Consider the following 14,861-nt stretch of genomic DNA (forward strand, 5'->3'; position numbering starts at 1 on the left):
TTATATCTCTTTATGATTGCGGCATGTTTGTATCACTACTATCTATGTGCTACTCTAGTGATGTGTTATTAAAGTAGTTTATTCCTCCTGCATGTGTGTAAAGGTGACAGTGCGTGCACCGTGCTAGTACTTGGTTTATGCTATGATCATGATCTCTTGTAGATTATGGAGTTAACTATTGCTATGATAATATTGATGTGATCTATTCCTCCTACATATGCATGAAGGTGACGAGTGTGCATGCTATGCTAGTACTTGGTTTAGTAGCGTTGATCTATCTTACACTAAAGGTTACTTAAACATGAGCATTATTGTGGAGCTTGTTAACTCCGGCATTGAGGGTTCGTGTAATCCTACGCAATGTGTTCATCATCCAACAAAAGTGTAGAGTATGCATTTATCTATTCTGTTATGTGATCAATGTTGAGAGTGTCCACTAGTGAAAGTGTAATCCCTAGGCCTTGTTCCTAAATACTGCTCGAGTTACTACCGCTGCGTTACTACTTGCTGCGTTACTACTCGCTACATTACTACTCGCTTGTTCTATCGTTTCTATCGCGTTACTACTTCGCTGCAATACCACGACCATCAACTACACGCCAAGCACTTTTCTCGGCACCGTTGCTACTCGCTCATACTTATTTATACCACCTGTATTTCACTATCTCTTCGCCGAACTAGTGCACCTATTAGGTGTGTTGGGGACACAAGAGACTTCTTGCTTTGTGGTTGTAGGGTTGCATGAGAGGGATATCTTTGACCTCTTCCTCCCTGAGTTCGATAAACCTTGGGTATCCACTTAAGGGAAACTTGCTGCAGTTCTACAAACCTCTGCTCTTGGAGGCCCAACACTGTCTACAAGAATAGAAGCTCCCGTAGACATCAGTTGGCTCAAGGTTTTTGGATGCATGAGAAGTATTCCCTCTCGATACAAGGTTTAGGCTAGCAAGGTTATTTGAAACAAACACAAGGATGAACCGGTGCAGCAAAACTCACATAAAAGACATATTGTAAACATTATAAGACTCTACACCGTCTTCCTTGTGGTTCAAACTCAATACTAGAAATTATCTAGACCTTAGAGAGACCAATTATGCAAACCAAATTTTAGCAAGCTCTATGTATTTCTTCATTAATAGGTGCAAAGCATATGATGCAAGAGCTTAAACATGAGCACAACAATTGCCAAGAATCAAATTATTCAAGACATTTTAGCAATTTACTACATGTATCATTTTCCAATTCCAACCATATAACAAATTAACGAAGAAGAAACTTCGCCATGAAAATTAAAAGCTAAAAACACATGTGTTCATATGAACCAGCGGAGCGTGTCTCTCTCCCACACAAGCATTTATTCAAACAAAACAAACACAAAAACAAACCGACGCTCCAAGCAAAGCACATAAGATGTGACGGAATAAAAATATAGTTTCAGGGGAGGAACCTGATAATGTTGTCGATGAAGAAGAAGGGGATGCCTTGGGCATCCCCAAGCTTAGACGCTTGAGTCTTCTTAGAATATGCAGGGGTGAACCACTGGGGCATCCCCAAGCTTAGAGCTTTCACTCTCCTTGATTATATTGTATCATACTCCTCTCTTGATCCTTGAAAACTTCCTCCACACCAAACTCGAAACAACTCATTAGAGGGTTAGTGCACAATAAAAATTAACATGTTCAGAGGTGACACAATCATTTTTAACACTTCTGGACATTGCATAAAGCTACTGGACATTAATGGATCAAAGAAATTCATCCAACATAGCAAAAGAGGCAATGCGAAATAAAAGGCAGAATCTGTCAAAACAGAACAGTCCGTAAAGATGGATTTTATTGAGGCACCAGACTTGCTCAAATGAAAATTCCCAAATTGAATGAAAGTTGCGTACATATCTGAGGATCACGCACGTAAATTGGCTTAATTTTCTGAGCTACCTACAGGGAGGCAGGTCGAAATTCGTGACAGCAAAGAAATCTGTTTCTGCGCAGTAATCCAAATCTAGTATTCACTTTACTATCAAAGAATTTACTTGGCACAACAATGCACAAAACTACGATAAGGAGAGGTTGCTACAGTAGTAAACAACTTCCAAGACTCAAATATAAAACAAAGTACTGTAGCAAAATAACACATGGGTTATCTCCCAAGAAGTTCTTTCTTTATAGCCATTAAGATGGGCTCAGCAGTTTTAATGATGCTCACATGAAAAATAGAGTATGAAGCAAAAGAGAGCATCAAGAGGCAAATTCAAAACAAATTTAAGTCTAACATGCTTCCTATGCATAGGAATCTTGTAAATAAACAAGTTCATGAAGAGCAAAGTAACAAGCATAGGAAGATAAAACAAGTGTAGCTTCAAAAATTTCAGCACATAGAGAGGCATTTTAGTAACATGAAAATTTCTACAACCATATTTTCCTCTCTCATAATAACTTTCAATAGCATCATGAGCAAACTCAACAATATAACTATCACATAAAGCATTCTTATCATGAGTCTCATGCATAAAATTATTACTACTCCCAACATAAGCGTAATCAATTTTATTAGTTGTAGTGGGAGCAAATTCAACAAAGTAGCTATCATTATTATTCTCATCATCAAATATAGGAGGCATATTGTAATCATAATCAAATTTATCCTCCATAACAGGCGGTACTAAAAGACTACTATCATTATAATCATCATAAACAGGAGGCAAAGTATCATCAAAGTAAATTTTCTCCTCAATGCTTGGGGGACTAAAAATATCATGCTCATCAAAACCAGCTTCCCCAAGCTTAGAATTTTCCATATCATTAGCAACAATAGTATTCAAAGTATTCATGCTAATATGTTCCATGGGTTTTTTAATTTTCGCATCAAACCATCCATGTCTTAAATCAGAAAATAGAATAAGAAGCTCATTGTCGTCCATTATGCCAAACTAGTGTAAACAAGAAACAACAAGATGCAATTGCAGGCTCTAAAGGAAATAGCTTCGAGTACTTACAACGGCGAAAATAGCTTAGTAGCCGAGATCCGGAGTGTGAGTACCTTTTACCTTTCCTCCCGGCAACGGCGCCGTGAAAATAGCTTGATGTCTACGGGAGCTTCTATTCTTGTAGACAGATGTTGGGCCTCCAAGAGCGGAGGTTTGTAGAACGAGCAGCAAGTTTCCCTTAAGTGGATCACCCAAGGTTTATCGAACTCGGGGAGGAAGAGGTCAAAGATATCCCTCTCATGCAACCCTGCAACCACAAAGCAAGAAGTCTCTTGTGTCCCCAACACACCTAATAGGTGCACTAGTTCGGCGAAGAGATAGTGAAATGCAGGTGGTATAAATAAGTATGAGCAGTGGTAACGCAGCAGTAGTAATGCAGTAAAACAGTAAACAAGCAGCGATAGCAGTATTTAGGAACAAGGCCTAGGGATTACACTTTCACTAGTGGACACTCTCAACATTGATCACATAACAGAATAGATAAATGCATACTCTACACTCTCTTGTTGGATGATGAACACATTGCGTAGGATTACACGAACCCTCAATGCCGGAGTTAACAAGCTCCACAATTCAATGTTCATATTTAAATAACCTTAGAGTGCATGAAAGATCAACACGACTAAACCAAGTACTAACACAAGCATGCACACTGTCACCTTCACACTATGTAGGAGGAATAGATCACATCAATACCATCATAGCAATAGTTAACTTCATAATCTACAAGAGATCATAATCATAGCCTACGCCAAGTACTAACACGGATGCACACACTGTCACCATTACACCGTGCAGGAGGAATAAACTACTTTAATAACATCACTAGAGTAGCACATGGATAAATTGTGATACAAAACACATTGCAATCATAAAGAGATATAAATAAGCACTTCACTATGCCATTCATAACAGCGAATAAGTATTCCGTGAAATATAGCCTAAGAGACCCACACGGTGCACACACCGTCACCTTTACACACGTGGGACAAGGAGTCTCCGGAGATCACATAAGTAAAACCCACTTGACTAGCATAATGACATCTAGATTACAAGCATCATCATATGAATCTCAATCATGTAAGGCAGCTCATGAGATTATTGTATTAAAGTACATAGGAGAGAGATTAACCACATAGCTACCGGTACAGCCCCGAGCCTCGATGGAGAACTACTCCCTCCTCATGGGAGACGAGCAGCGTTGATGGAGATGGCGGTGGTGTCGATGGAGGAGCCTTCCGGGGGCACTTCCCCGTCCCGGCGGCGTGCCGGAACAGAGACTCCTGTCCCCCAGATCTTGGCTTCGCGATGGCGGCGGCTCTGGAAGGTTTCTCGTACCGTAGCTTTTTGTATCGAAGTTTTAGGTCTGGGACCTTTTTATAGGCGAAGAGGCGGCGTCAGGAGGTCAACGAGGCGACGACACCATAGGGGGGCGCGGGCCACCCCCAGGCCGTGCCACCCTGTCGTCTGGGGCCCACAAGGCCCTCCTCTGGCGGCTCTCGGGTGTTCTGGATGCTTCCGGGCAAAATAGGAACCTGGGCGTTGATTTCGTCCAATTCGAGAATATTTCTTTACTAGGATTTCGAAACCAAAAACAGCAGTAAAACAGAACCGGCACTTCGTCATCTTGTTAATAGGTTAGTTCCAGAAAATGCACGAATATGACATAAAGTGTGCATAAAACATGTAGATATCATCAATAATGTGGCATGGAACATAAGAAATTATCGATACGTCGGAGACGTATCACCTGGCAATGTCCTTGTTGAAGACATTGTTTTGAGAGTGGAGACTATCTTCAGGGTGAAAATCTAAGATCTTTGATCAGGCAACGACGGCGCTGGTGCACTGTTCCCTTCTTGGAGGCGTCGCTTTTGAAGAGTCTGAATTTCAGGTGTTGTCTTGGTGGTGGATGTATTACTGTTGCTAGAGATGGGATACTATAGCGGGGCTTTTATTTCTTAGTTTTTTTCTTTTTTCACTTTTTTGGCTATGTGCATCCGTAATGTTTTTTAGGGCATTGCGTTGTTGCAAAGGCTGGGTGTAATTGATATCCTTTGATATTAATATATTCCCTTTATCGAAAAAAGAGGCATCGACAAAGAAATAATCTGAAACATCAAAAAAGACAAAGAAATAAAAAATAATCATACAACTCGTTAACGCTTATAGCAAACTTGCATGTGGAGACGCCATGGTTCTATTTTCTCAAATGCCTCTTCACAGAGCATGACATTACTTTCTCAATTTTGTTTCGCAGAAATTGTTGAAGATGCTAAACGCAAAAGGAGTTGAGTACAGGTCCGGTAAAGATTTCCGCAAAAAAAAGGTCCGGTAAAGATAACATGTCTGATAACATCGATAAAAAGGAGGTAGACAAGAAGAAAGGAATGGCGTCCACACCCAGCCATGGTCTTCCGCCAAAAGATTTTTCCAGGACTGTGTCATCATCAAGTCAGGCGACATTGACTCCTGGTTAAATTCAGGTAAAGGTCAACATGATGATGAATCGGATGGTACAAGTATGAAGGACGAGCCGGTTGATGAATCTAACTTCGTGACACCCATGGAAAGAAGAAGATAATATATGGTGCTAGTGCTAAGTACACAATGCCAGTTAACCACATAGACACTTCTGACGTACCAATAATTATCGATGATAACGATAATAATCTTGAATCGCCCACCTCGGTTTCACCTATTAATTTAACCCGCTGTATGCGGGAAGTCCAAACGCAACACTCCTCTAAAATTACGTTCCCCTAATATTTCAGATGCCGAAATGTCTACACGCACGATACGTCCTATTAGCATTAGCCCCTACTCGCCCTGTCTCCGCCCCTGCATGGAGCTACGGTGGGTGTCGCTGCGCTAGGGAGAAGATGAACGGGCAAGGGGGGCGAGCATGAGATGAGTGCGGGGGGGGGGGGGGGGGGCAACCCTCCTCTAAAATTACGTTCTCCTAATATTTCACATGCCGAAATGTCCTACACGCACGATACGTCCTATCAGCATTAGCCCCTACTCGCCCTGTCTCCGCCCCTGCGTGGAGCTACGGTGGGTGTCGCTGCGCTAGGGTGAAGATGAAGGGCAAGGGGGGCGAGCATGAGATGAGTGCTAAGAGCTACTCTAGCACATCCCCTAAAACGGGTCAAAACCGTACCTTTGCAGTTGTAAAATTATTTTACAGTTTTATAGTTCTATTTGATTTGCGTCGCAGAACAGACCTTGTATTCGAGGTTCGGCCCGTACATATTTCACGGGTCCCGTGAAATCATCGGCGCGGTCGGTATATATAGAGGCCGATGCGACAAGTACGGGTTAGAAATCCTAATTCCCCTCCACCGCATTCGTCGCTCTGCCGTAGCCGCGTTTGCACTCCGACGAGAGATTCTGCCGCATCCTTCGCACCACTGCACCCACCCCGGCCTCTAGATGCCTCGCGGCGGTAGTTTCGGCAGGGGGCGGACGGATTGGGGGCGGAAGCGCCGCGCCGCGTTAGAGGAACCGATTTTCAGAGGCGCGGTGGAGCGCGCGAAATGGGTCCGCTCTGAGGGCGCGCAGAAGCGCACCGCTGGACCAACTGGGGCCTCGTGCCGTCGGGGAAGCTCGCCCCATATGCAATTCTAGCGAGAGGTCGTCTTCCGGTTGTCGCACCACCGCTCTCCATTGCCATCCAACGACGAGGCGACCTCGGCCGAGGAGGAGGCGCTCGTGAAGCTGTTTGAACGACGGCGACTACGTCCACAATGACGAGCAGGAGGTGGCCGCGATCGGGGCAGTCCGCATCATCACCGAGGCGAAGGCGGTCGTGGCATGGAGGCGCGAGGAGGCCAGGGGCGGATCTACATAGGCTGACCCTGATGCACATGCATCAGGGTAAAAGAAAATTTTAGTACTACTTGTGAGATTTATAAGGCTAAGTGCATCAGGTTATGGTGAGAAAAGTGCATCATGGAGGGAAAAAATTTAGCTAGCAAGGTTGCAAGCTTGGACGTGCATCAGGGAATTTTTCAGTCCAGCTCCGCCCCTGGAGGAGGCCGACGTTGTCTGCCAAGTAGCCCCCTTCGAGGCCACCCAAAAGGAGCCCGCCATCCGCCGCGTCAAGTGCGAGCTCCTCGTCCTCGACGACGAGTAGAGCTCGTCGTCCTCCGTCACTGTCGCGCATACAGGTCCGGTGAAGTATCCCCCGGCCGATTTGTGGTAAACCTAGGTTAATGACCGTGTAGATTTTAGGTTTTATTGTGATGCTTTCGTAAAATCTATGATTATATACTTGAATTGCACCGACAAACTCGATCTGGCGAATTGCATGGACAGATATTTTCTACTGGGCACGCCATCGATCTGTCGTGAACTAGCTAGCGTGATGGAACTGGGAAGGGAATGCGTCGCTGCGTTTGGGAGGCTCGCGGTTTTGGCGAAATGATTACTGTATCCTAGACAGGTGTCCAACCAAACATAACCCAAGAGTTACACGCGTACCAACTTTTTAGCAGGCCAGCTTTGGCAGGAACCAAAAAGAAAGAACGTTTTTAAATTGTAACAAAACTTTACCTTAACGATTTGTTAGAAATGACCAAAAAGGCGAGAGTGATTTTTTAGTTTTTGGTGCATATGATGCATTTATTTTAAAATGCATCTTTAATAGATTTTGGACCGTCAATAAATTTCAAACGAAAAATTCACGTGTACATCTTCATGTGCTACATATGCATAAACTCTACTTTTCGTTTAGGCAGTGTAAAAAATATAAAATTTTGTGCTAAAAATAAAGGTTTTTCTGAGATATGTTTTGTTTTTACATCGATCATAAAAAATATGATTTTTAACGAAACTATACGAACACACGTAGATTGTTGAGATGTACTTGGATTTTTTAACAATTAAAAACATGTTTTTTATGTGGAGAGAGCATATACACACAGGAGCCGAATTGAATTTCCGCAAAAAAGTAGTATGTTTATATGGTTGTAAACTTTCTGGCATACAAATTGTAGACTCCACTGCCCTGGATGAGCCGTCTCTTTCTTATGTGGTTAGCATATGTATAGATGGTTCATGGTTGTCATAAAAGGAAAATTGTAGACTCCACTGCCCCCTGTTCTAAATTATATGTCGTAGATTTGTCTAGATATAGTGGATAAATGCATGTAAATGTAGAAAAATCTGTAATATCAAATTTTGAACAGAACGAATAGTTCAATTTTCAGTTGATTTTAGCCAATTTGTGGGCAACCAAAATAAATTTTCGAACCAAAGCTTTGGTAACGCAGACACACCTCGTCAACCTCTCTTCCTCCCAAAGTCGGGAATTGCTCCACACACGACGATCTCTGTACGATCTCTATCCGATGATGCTTTTTCAGAGTGCTACTTTTTCATTGGGTCGGCCACCACTACTAATTAATCATCAGCCGCAGCCAAAACCAGGATCCGTAATACTGTAATAGTCTTTCTTGGCTTCTTCAGCAGCAGGGCATTTTTAACGAGACGACGTATATCTGAGGTTAAAATGGACGCGAAAGTCTGCTTATGAACCAAATGGTCGAAATTAACCGCGAGTTTATTTACGTCTAGGGGTGTCCCAGCGGCCCGACGTATAATCTTTTTTCCCATTTAAAAACCATAATTTACATATTTATAAAATTACATTAAAATGCTCTAGAAAATAAAAAAAGGGCCAACAAGGCTGCTAAAACCTAGGTACGGACTATTGTTCTTCGCAGCTGACGAGGTCGATGAACTCCGGCTTCCGCCATGGGAGTTGGTACGTCGGCGGCGGAGGAGGAAGGACAGTCTGCAGTGAGGGAGGCCACAGATCCCAGGTTGTCGAAGGAGCATCAGACGGCGGCGTCCTCATCCTCGTCCTGGCGGTGGAGCGTAGTTGCCCCTCCTCGCTCACATCGCTATTGTGAGATGTCCATGCGCCCCTTCCCTCCCTAACCACAACCCGCCGCCTCCCCTCCTCCCCCACCGTCGACACCAGTAAGAGCTATCGGGCAAAGCCCACGCGGTGCCGATGGCGGCATACCTCCTCTTCTCCATGTGCTACGAGGCCCGACGGGGCGGACCCCGTCCTAGCTGTGTCTTCTCCACTCGTTGTCGCGAGCGGTTTGGCGTGCGGTCGCGGCGGCGCCTCGTCGTGCCTATCGCCATCCTCCTCCCGTGCATCAGGCAGGCCCGTTAGGGCGGGTCTTAGCCTTAGGATGGGGGCTGGGAGTGGCGTCGGTTCCGGCCGGCGCTGCTATGGCTTTGCCCGGCGGCATGGTTGTTGTTGGTGGAGGATGGGCCCCTTGCGGTGCTGCTTTTGCCACGACCAGACCAGGACGACGAGATATAAAAGGTGCACTCAAGGGAGAGCAGATTTGGTGCACCCGGGTACGAGTATGTTTCAAAAATCATAAATGTTATTCAATGAATACATACACATGTTCTGAATACTCATGCAACTTTTTGGTAGAAATTATGTTGTATTTTGAGCTAAAGAAAAAATAACAAGTTTATAGGGATGGAAAATTCAGATTTTTATCCAAAATTTGCCTTTTTCGTATAGCTCAAAATACAACAAATTTTCATCCAAAATTTACACTGCGCCTTTGAAATGTTTATATGCATGTATGGGTTTAATTTCAGATTTTTTAAAATCACAAAAAATATGTTTTCCAAATGCTGAGCACTTGTGCTCACGTGCCACACTCAGGTCGCACTGTCGCAGTGAAGGAAGAATAGACAAGGAGATGATTTTTTCATGGGCTTGACTTGAATTTCTGGGTAGGCAACGGGCCACGGACAGTCACACAGAGAGTCATCCAGATGCGACAAGACACCCACACGTAAAGCATTAGGGCATCTCCAACCGGGCGACCCAAACGGACGCGCTGGGCCGTCCGTTTTGGGCCGTTTGCGTGCCCGAGCGGACGCGCGGACGGAGCCCCGCGTCCGCGCGTCCGTTTGGGTCGCGTCCTGCGCCCAACGCAGCGGCCACCCATTTGGCCATTTGGCCTATTTCTTTGGAAAATAGGTCCTCCCGGCCACGTATTCACTTTGATATATAATAATATCTCGTAAACATAAAATAATATATAGGAAACATAAAATATTATCAAATACCATACAATATTATCAAATGTACCATGATAAATCAAATAAAATGTGTCATAGTTTGAGAAAAATATAAAAATTGCAATTGAGATTGTCTAACTCAATTTGGGCGCTCGAGGATCTCCTTCGTCTCTTCTCGAACCAAGCTCTCTTTGCCTCGCTCATGTTGGTCAAGTCGGCGTTCATGATGAGGTTGTCCTCGGCTTGGCGTTTGAGCTCAACTTCCTTCGCCTTCAGCTCCACCTCTTTGGCCCTTGCCATTGCTATGAGCTCAAGTTCTCTCTCTTTGAGCTCAAGTTCTTTAGCTTTGGTCTTCGCCTTGACCTCTTCAATCTCAAGCTTCTTCTCGCTGGACATCAAAGAATTTCTTCCCCGTCCTCTTCTTTCTCCCGGCGCCTCCTCTCATCCCTCTTGTCCGTGGACACCTCTCTGTCCGCATGCATCTCCTTCAAAGTGCCATACAATAGCATGGACGACGCATCACGCTTCATGTCGGCTTTGGTTGACTTGTGGCCGCGTGGACGACTTGCACGAGAAGCGGAGCTGCCGCAAGGCTGCCCACCATCAAGGTCAATGACCGTGGCATCTTTGGCGGGATTGTTGCCAGCCAAGGTCGCCATGTAGCCCTCGTACCTCTCCCGGAACTTGGGGGTGCCGTGGAGTTCCTTCCAACAATGAGGGAAGGCAAAGGTCTTCTCTCCATTGTTGGCTTTGTAGAATTCCAAAGCTCGCCACACCTAGAGCAAAGCGAGACAACAACGATAAACAAATGTGCAAACATCGGATGAATAAGTTGAGGTTATGAATCATACCAAGTCCTTCACACCCATGCCACTAACGGGAGCCGCCTCGCGTGCTCATACGCCGCCCGGAACTTGTTGCACTCCGTTTGAATTGCTCCCCACCTCTTTTGGAGCGATATTTCGCTGCGGTCGCTCTCAAATGGCTCCTCGTCCATATTTGCGATGTTCATGGAAGTATTCATAGATCCGGCGCCGAATGCGGACCCCTTCCGCTCGGCACCCGTCAACGCATCTTGCCCGATGGTCAACCATCCATCGACGAGCACCTTGTCCTCCTTCTCCGTGTAGTTGGCGGTTCGTTTGCTTACCCGGCGACCTCGAGCTTGTGCAGCATGCGGCTTGTGTGAGGCCCTCACCGAACAACGGCTCCTCCTCAATGTTTATGCCGCCGGGACAGCAGGTGCCCTCCGTGTGTCAATGGGAGGTGGCCGGGGAGCCCGCCGTGTCGAAGGATATGGAAGGGTCGTCGGCATTGTCCGCGCGAAAGACGGAGGGGCTCGCACGGCGGACGGTGCTCGCGCGCGCGCGGCCGACATATCGTCGAACGAGTTGCGTGCACCGGACGTCGCAGCCGGCTCCCGGGTTCTTCGGGCCTTTGGAGTTCGCCGGCGCACGGTTCGGGTCAATGGACGAAGGTGACGGCCCCGTCATGGACTCGCCACCTCCCGGTGACCCATCCCGTGATCGGTACGCCGCCGCCCATGCGCCCTCATTTCGTGCCCAAATAGGGCGGTCGGCGGGGCAGCTTGACCTTGGAGGAAGGGGCCGGGTCACGGAGGAGGCCGAGCTCCCCACCGAGGCCGCGCCGGTGCCGGGGATGATCATGTGGCCGGCCGAGCGCCGGGTGGCCGTAAAATAGCATGGCCTCGTCGCTCTTGAAGGAGACCGCTCTTCGCCTCCGTCCGGAGTTGGAGAAGCCGCTCCGCCGCCCGCCGCCGCTCCGGCTCGGCAGCGGTTTCCTCTCCGTTGGTCCGGCGCCCTGCGCCGGCCGCCCTCTTCCTCGCTCTCGAGCTTCCTCGCTCCGGGTGAGCTCGGCCTTCGCCTTCTTCGTCCGCGGCCGGCGGGGGCTCGGCCACCGCCGGCTCAGGAGCCGCCTCCACGGCAGGAGCGGCAACGGCCGCGGGTGCCTCCTCTTCGATGGTGGCGGTGGTGTCGGGGGCGGCGGCGGCGGCGGTCGCTTCGTCGGCCATCTCTAGGTTTTGGGAGTACAGTGGAGTGTTTTCTCGTTTTGGGAGGCGGACAGGCGGGCCGGGGGCGGACAAGGGAGGACGCGAGCGACCAGCCTTTCGCGTCTGCGGCCACGCAAACTCGTCCAAGATTTGGGCCGGTTTGGGTCGTCCCGGACGCCGCGGCCATCCGTTTTAGGGATGGGTCCGCGCGCTGGGCCGCGGTTTTGTCCGTTTCGACCCATCCGGACGCGCGGGCGCGGGATGGGTCGCCCGGTTGGAGATGCCCTTACTGCCACATACGATCGTACATTTATCTCTACTATATTAAAAAGAGGAACTTGTTCTGTTTCCTCCGGTCGCAGCTTTCGTCAAGCATATTTTTAATAAGACTATTTTGCCCTCCCATCGGTGATCCGTCAGCCGTAAACAACGCCGCTTTTTTTTTGTCTAGCTCAATCCGGGTCTTTCCGTCCTTTCCACACCGACGCCATCTCCCTCATGGCTCTCGATTATCTCGCACCTGCTAGGGTTCACGGCTGCGCCGCCGCCGCCCGCTTTCCTCTCTCTTGTAGGCCGTCGCCCCTGACCCCCTTCTCCCTTATCGCGCCTTCACGCGCTACCGCGAGCCAGAACCAGACACCAGTCAGCGCCGTACTCTCAGGAGGCTCCGCGGTAGGTCCTCCCCGCGCAAGCAGCCCTGCAGCACCATCGACGCGCTCCGTTGCCGGCTGCTTCCTATCTGCCGGAGGGAGGACATGTCCAGGGACGTCAGATCTTCTGCGTCCATCTCTCACAACCACATCCCCTGCTCTATCTTATGTGTCATTCTTACAGCTGCAGGTGTCCTCTTTGGATCAAGAGAAACAAGGCAAACCCTGGATATGTCGGGGAGGGGAAGAAGAGAGGGTGGAGGAGCACATCCCCGTGAAGAAGATGAGATCCTACCTCCTCGGTCTCAACATCGTCAAGGAATCATAGAGCGGGTATGTCCCTCACTAGCTCCTCTCTCTGTCCCCGCCTCCCCTCCCCTCCCCTGTAGGACTAACTCAGATGTGCAGTAACAACGCCAGAGCAACAGCAAAGCGAAGTCTCTAATCGATCTAGCAGCCTGTATGTGTGTGGTATTCTCTGGCCATTGCCCAGTTCCAATCCCGTTCTCTTGCTCAAAGAGTTTTTTTTATTTATGGGAGGGTCACCTCCATTGATTTGCTTCTAATTATTTGTGTGTTCTCTGCTTTGTCCAGATGCACGAGCTGAGGCTAGGTAGAAATACGCGAGGAGGTCAAGGTCATTCTTCCTAATGACCAAAGGTAGACAGGTGTGGCAAACAATATCCTAAATGTGATTATTTTGCAATTTCTCCTTTTACCTCTTTGTTCGTAACTCTATTCCAAGAAACAATGTATTTCCTTTGTATTGTCCATAGCAGGATCTTTTCCTGTGTCCTATGGCGAGCCCTTGACCTACTGCACTGGGGGGAAATTCGAGCGGATCTACCTATACCTCGACCGAGAGGCCACCAGCGCCGCATCTTCTGAGTTTGACCCGGTACGGTTTCCTCCCTTAGCTGTTCTGGATCCAATCGAATCGAAGGTTTCCTCAATCTGTATTAGCGCGCGTAGAGAAAAGACAGCATCAGCTACATCGCACTGACCTTACCCCTCAAATAGTCACCTGCTAATCTCACCGCAAATGCGTCTGCAACTCATCACCCATCAATGGTGCGTTATTGTGCATGTTAGAAGTGATGAAGTTATTTGGCCTGATGTATCTGAATTTGTTTTATAGTGAGGGGTCGAGCCATGATATGCAGCGTCTTCTTTCCTGATGCTCCATAGAACTTTTCAATTGACACAAAAAAATTGGAGGCGTTTTCTTTTCTGCTTCGTCATTACAATTGTTACCCCTTTCTGCATATGCTCAACTAACCTTAAGGGGCTCCTTTTCGAGGTCCACTGAATTGTCTATTATGCGTACTAATTTTTCAACTTCATTGAGGTCCCTCATAATTGTTATTTTATAAATTTGGTTGTGATTCTTAGAAATGTACAATATTAAACATATATATGGTTCAAAGAAACCCACCAAACAGCCTTTCCCGCCCTCACTTTATGCCATCGTGTCTGAAATGCAGTGTCTTGGGTGACTCGGATCAACGGATACCTCGACCGAGAGGCCACCGGCGCCGCATCTTCAACAGATAAACACATATCAGTTGTTTACTTAATAAGATAGCTCTTTCTATGCTTGGAGTTGACATCAGTTATTCAACACAAGTTGCATGCTAAATGATGCACTTGATAGTTTGTTAGCCTGGACGCTCTGGTGAGGCAGTACAACAACACCCAAGAAATATCTTGACTTACTTCATGTCAGCAATGGTGAAGATGGGAAACATGCGGTTGTTGTCTGGGTTGCAGACAGAGATCAGGTTGAAGTATACGAAGCGAAAGTAGGATAGATATATATCATGTATTTGTCGTTTACATGACTGAAGGTTAGATCTAGGAAAGCTCCTACATCATAAGTAATATCCAAAGCTGTTTTAGAAAACACAGAATATGTGGTGTTGACAGAATGCAAAATTTACATAATTTATAGTCATAGCAGGTGATAATGAAGACTTGTACTTAGATTAGTAGTGCTTATTTACTGAAGAGACGAAATAAGTTACAAAATAAGTAATTAGATTAGTAGTACTACTACTATAGAATTCATAGCATTTTTCTTTGCAAAATTGTTCTTTGCACTACCATGTATACACATACACGAATTATCAATTTTTTTTTATTTTGGTAG

Source organism: Lolium rigidum, chromosome 7 (genome assembly GCF_022539505.1).
Source record: "Lolium rigidum isolate FL_2022 chromosome 7, APGP_CSIRO_Lrig_0.1, whole genome shotgun sequence".
Classification (NCBI taxonomy): domain Eukaryota; kingdom Viridiplantae; phylum Streptophyta; class Magnoliopsida; order Poales; family Poaceae; genus Lolium; species Lolium rigidum.